Consider the following 5,666-nt stretch of genomic DNA (forward strand, 5'->3'; position numbering starts at 1 on the left):
AAAGAACACCAAAGAACATGTAAGATGAAGAACATAGGCGAACAGAATAAAGGAAATGTAAATGAAATGGACGTAATAAGCAAGAAAAAATGCTAAGTGTGGAGGCAGAAAGAACGTGATAATACTGAGAAGAGAGGAAGAGGAGGAAATGATGTGAGATTAGTAGTATAGTTGACGTGAGATTAGTGAATGAGACGTGAGATTAGAGGTAGCGGGTGTGAGAGTAGTTGAAAGGGCTTAAGAGATTAGTGGTAAGGGTTGTAAGATTAGTGGTAAATGATGTAAGATTAGTGGTAAAAGATGTAAGATTAGTGGTAAAAGATGTGAGATTAGTGGTAAAAGGTGTGAGATTAGTGGTATGAGGTGTAAGATTGGTAGTAGGAGGTTGTGAGCTTAGCGGTAAAAGGTGTGAGATTAGTGGAAGGGGTTGTGAGATTTGAGAAAGAGGTCGTGAGATTAGTGGTAAAACGTGTGTAATTAGTGGCAAGGGGGTAACATTAGTAGTAAGGGATTGTGAGACTAGAGGTAAGGGGATTTGAGCTTAGTGATAAAAAGTGTGAGATTAGTGGAAAGCGGATGTGAGATTAGTAGTTAAAAGGGTGAGATTGGTGGAATAGGGTGTTAGGTTATATGCAGGGATTGTGAGATTAGTAGTGAGAGAGACTTGTGATTAGAAATTAAAATGTGAAATTAGTGAAGACGAAAATGTGAGATTAGGAGTGAGGGGACGTGAGATTAGGGATGAAAAGGAATGTTAAATTGGAGGTGAGATAGGATGTGAGACTATAGATGAAGAAGCATGAGATTAGTGGTGAGGAGTGAACATGAGATTAGTGGTGAGGGGTGAACATGAGATTAGTGGTGAGGGGTGAACATGAGATTAGTGGTGAGGGGTGAACATGAGATTAGTGGTGAGGGGTGAACATGAGATTAGTGGTGAGGGGTGAACATGAGATTGGTGGTGAGGGATGAGCATGAGATTAGTGGTGAGGAATGAACATGAGATTAGTGGTGAGGGATGAACATGAGATTAGGAGTAAGGGGGGACGTCATTGCGACAGAGAGAGAGAGAGAGAGAGAGAGAGAGAGAGAGAGAGAATCTTGAGGATGCTTCTCTGATGATAAATAACAAGAGAGACATTTGATCATAATCACTACTGTGTAACAACCTAGATTTTATTTACCTCAAGCAGCAAACTCTCCAAACCATCCGAACATAAAACACATATGAGGCAAAAACACATAATTGCAAGAGGTATAACAAAAAAAAAAAAGAGAGAGAGAGAGAAAGATGAGAGAAGGGAGAGAGATTTAGAGAGGAGACAGGAAGAAGGAAGTAGAGATTCTGCGCACTAGCCAGTATCGATTCGCCAGGGGTCGCGGGCCGGGAGAGTAGGCAGTATTCGCCAAGCAAGGTAGCAGAGGCGTTGTTAGCTGAGTTTCTCTCTCTCTCTCTCTCTCTCTCTCCCCCTCCCCCCACCCGAAGCTACCTGAGAGTCGGCCCCCAAGTCGTTCAACTCAGCAAAGTGCCGGAGCTCGATACACTGGCACTGTGCCTCCCTCCCCAAGCTCAGTCACAGGATGGAGTGTGTGGCATCCTAGATTGTACCATCCCCTACCCAATCTCCTCCAAGTGCTCCGATGTGTTGTAAATAAGGTACTGCTATAGTGAAATTTAGAGAAATATATATATATATATATACATATAAATATATATATATATACACATATATATAATTTTTTGCTCACTCCTTTCTTACTTAGAGAAAGTTATATGGTGCAAATTAAATATATCTTTCTTTTTCGTGAAAAGTGTTTTATATCGTGTTCACGTCATTAGATTTTTGTGTCCTTTTAGAAGAGGATAAAAGTTTTTTGGTAAACAAAAGTGTAAAAAAAAAAAACTCACCACAAAAATGGATTAGCTATGAAAATGGATAACTCCACTAACTAAGGTAAGTGGAGATAAGGCAAAGCAAGTTTTAGTTTAGCGAGTCTACCTTCTCGGTGGAAAAAAAAAAAAACGAGAAACTCGGGTTTTGGTAGTAAGAAAACTTACATTTCAGGAAAAATATTTAGAATTTTGCTAGTAAGAAAATGGACTTAATGAGGCATTCGCTTCAGGAAAAAAAACCGTATTTTGCTAGTAAGAAAAATGATTAATTAGACATTTATTTCAGGGAAAAACTCGTATTTTGCTAGTAAGAAATGTGATTAATTAGACAATCATTTCAGGGAAAAAACTCGTATTTTGCTAGTAAGAAATGTGATTAATTAGACATTTATTTCAGGGAAAAAACTCGTATTTTGCTAGTAAGAAATGTGATTAATTAGACAATTATTTCAGGAAAAAAACTCGTATTTTGCTAGTAAGAAATGTGATTAATTAGACATTTATTTCAGGGAAAAAACTCGTATTTTGCTAGTAAGAAATGTGATTAATTAGACATTTATTTCAGGGAAAAAACTCGTATTTTGCTAGTAAGAAATGTGATTAATTAGACAATCATTTCAGGGAAAAAACTCGTATTTTGCTAGTAAGAAAATGACTAAAGAGGCTTACATTCCAGGAAAAAAAATAAAATTTTGCTAATAAGAAAAAAATGAAAAATCCAGAATTATTAAACAGCATTTACAACAAATTATTAAACAAATTATTAAACAGGCACAGGGGAAATTATCGGAACCCTCGATAATTATTTCAAAATATGCAGTTATGCAAATGAACGAAAAGAGAAACTAATAAAAGCTAAAAATGAGAACTGATATCACAGTTAACAACTCAAATTATATTTTTTAAAAACGTTTACCCAACAATTACATTTATTCGACCATTTAATTAAAGAATCATAAGCTGAAAAACGCATATGGTTACAGTGATACAAGAGAATTTAATACAAGTAACACAGCAATGCCAGTTTTTATTTCCTCTAGTTGACATTACATGCGAATTTATATATATATATATATATATATATATATATATATATATATATATATATATATATATATATATATATATATATATATATATATATATATATAAATATATATAATATGGGGTCCACCTCTGGTGTAAATTGTGGGACCCATAGCCTCGGAGAAGTGCATAAAAAGGCTTCAAGGAGGAATATTTGGATTTCTTCCTGAAGCCGTTTGAATATTCCACTTCCCCTACCACCCCATCTTTTAAACTATTTTTTTTTACCAATAGGAATATTTTATTACATAATATGGCACAGAAGATTTAAGAGATACATTGTTAATATAAAGGTGGCATATACGGTACATGTTGTTACGTGTGTATCACCGATTATAAGGCGAAAATCTCATCCAGCTCCTCAGAGCTGGGGCGTGTGCCCAAAATGCAGTAGGCATTACCCCTTTATATATATATATATATATATATATATATATATTTCTGGTATTATTCAGTAATTCAGCAGTTTCTTTACATAGTGATTGATTATTTTGTTCCGTTGCAGTACTGTTCGCTTTCTGATGTTACGAATATTACATTACATTCAGAGATAGGACATTTAAGTACTTCTCAGTAAGCTGAGTAGCATCACATAGGCAGGGCATCATAGCGTTGTTGGATCGCAACTCTGAGGTGTTGAAACGAGAATCTAGTTGCTGTGGGATCCTCGCTTTTCCTAATGAGTGTAATAGCTTACTTCCTCAGGAACTTGGGTGCATATTTTCCCCACGAGCCGAGGATAAACAAAAAATAGGGGCGATGCGGTAGGATATGCTAAGATCCTATATTCTCGGGAACTAAGCAGCGTAGCCTTCTCATGCGTTTTTTTTTTGGAGATCTTCCCATACGTTTTGCTGGAGATCTTCCCATACGTTTTGTTGGAGATCTTCCCATACGTTTTATTGGAGATCTTCCCATACGTTTTATTGGAGATCTTCCCATACGTTTTGTTGGAGATCTTCCCATACGTTTTGTTGGAGATCTTCCCATACGTTTTGTTGGAGATCTTCCCATACGTTTTGTTGGAGATCTTCCCATACGTTTTGTTGGAGATCTTCCCATACGTTTTGTTGGAGATCTTCCCATACGTTTTGCTGGATATCTTCCCATACGTTTTGTTGGAGATCTTCCCATACGTTTTGTTGGAGATCTTCCCATACGTTTCGTTGGAGATCTTCCCATACGTTTCGTTGGAGATCTTCCCATACGACGTCTATAACAAGCGCACATATGTAATCCCACACTACCTTTTCACCATCTGCCAAGCATATCCTTTTCACCATCTGCCAAGCATATCCTTTTCACCATCTGCCAAGCATATCATCATGGATCTATCTGCGCTGCTTTCAGTTCCATTGTTTCGTCTTTGTGCTTTTAAAAGACTGTCATGGCGCTTCCCCATTATATCGTTATCACCATAAATTCTCTATGATTTACCGTGGATTAGCACTACGCAGTGAAGGGTCATGTCAGGTGGGTGTTCTGGAGATATTGGACCGTTGAGGTAACACACACTAAGTCGGTTGGCAACTTATATTGAGAGATTCTTGTGAGGAAAAGCCCAGGTCTACCTGTCGAGTCAACGCCTAAAGTAGAAGCGAGAAGGAGGCCTGTAGCCAACTTTTCACATGAGCGGGGTTCGTGACGCCACAGCTAGCTAGTGAGCCTAGCTAGACAGGGAGCCTGTGTATAACAAAGCTGGGAATATTTACATATGCTACACAAGTAATACAAGTAATCAGTGACATCAGTGCCTATCGTCTGAGGGTCCTGGGAAGTGCCCAGGGAGAGCTGAAGGACAATAAAGTGGACGTTCTCGCTATTAACGCAACCTCATAGAGACTGACTTTGCTTTACCCCTGACACATTCTCAAGCATTATTGCTGCAGAATTCTCCACTGTGCTGAGTACAGTGGTAGTGTTTGTTGTCCTCATGGAGAGCTGGTGTGGTTGGAAGACCTAAGAGTATTTCACTGTCTGGTGTGGTTGTAAGACCTGTAAGAGTATGTCACTGTCTGGTGTGATTGTAAGACCTGTAAGAGTATGTCACTGCCTGGTGTGGTTGGAGACCTGTAAGAGTATGTCACTGTCTGGTGTGGTTGGAAGACCTGTAAGAGTATGTCACTGTCTGGTGTGGTTGGAAGACCTGTAAGAGTATGTCACTGCCTGGTGTGGTTGGTAGATCTGTTAGGGCATGTCACTGCCTATTGTGGTTGTAAGACCCGTAAGAGTATGTCACTGTCTGGTGTGGTTGTAAGACCTGCAGGAGTATGTCACTGCCTAGTGTGACTGAAAGACCTAGTGTGACTGGAAGACCTGGTGTGACTGGAAGACCTGGTGTGACTGGAAGACCTGGTGTGACTGAAAGACCTAGTGTGACTGAAAGACCTAGTGTGACTGCAAGACCTGGTGTGACTGCAAGACCTGGTGTGACTGCAAGACCTGGTGTGACTGCAAGACCTGGTGTGACTGCAAGACCTGGTGTGACTGCAAGACCTGGTGTGACTGCAAGACCTGGTGTGACTGCAAGACCTGGTGTGACTGCAAGACCTGGTGTGACTGCAAGACCTGGTGTGACTGCAAGACCTGGTGTGACTGCAAGACCTGGTGTGACTGCAAGACCTGGTGTGACTGCAAGACCTGGTGTGACTGCAAGACCTGGTGTGACTGCAAGACCTGGTGTGAC

General features: G+C 39.6%; 1 protein-coding gene across 2 annotated transcripts in view; it reads left to right on the forward strand.

Annotated features, from left to right (window-relative positions):
- The first annotated feature begins 1,461 nt into the window (after positions 1 to 1,461).
- The window catches only part of LOC128698460 (neuroligin-1-like), a 328,336-nt gene continuing 324,131 nt past the window's right edge, over positions 1,462 to 5,666 (forward strand). Inside the window, exon 1 of one of the 2 annotated variants that reach the window (XM_070103983.1) lies at positions 1,462 to 1,657. The gene's annotated coding sequence lies outside the window, so the exon portion shown is untranslated. Of the gene's footprint in view, positions 1,658 to 1,757; positions 1,956 to 5,666 lie in introns of those variants that run through there. The other variant, XM_070103984.1, reaches the window with a different exon arrangement.

This window comes from Cherax quadricarinatus, chromosome 88, assembly GCF_038502225.1.
Source record: "Cherax quadricarinatus isolate ZL_2023a chromosome 88, ASM3850222v1, whole genome shotgun sequence".
Classification (NCBI taxonomy): Eukaryota; Metazoa; Arthropoda; class Malacostraca; order Decapoda; family Parastacidae; genus Cherax; species Cherax quadricarinatus.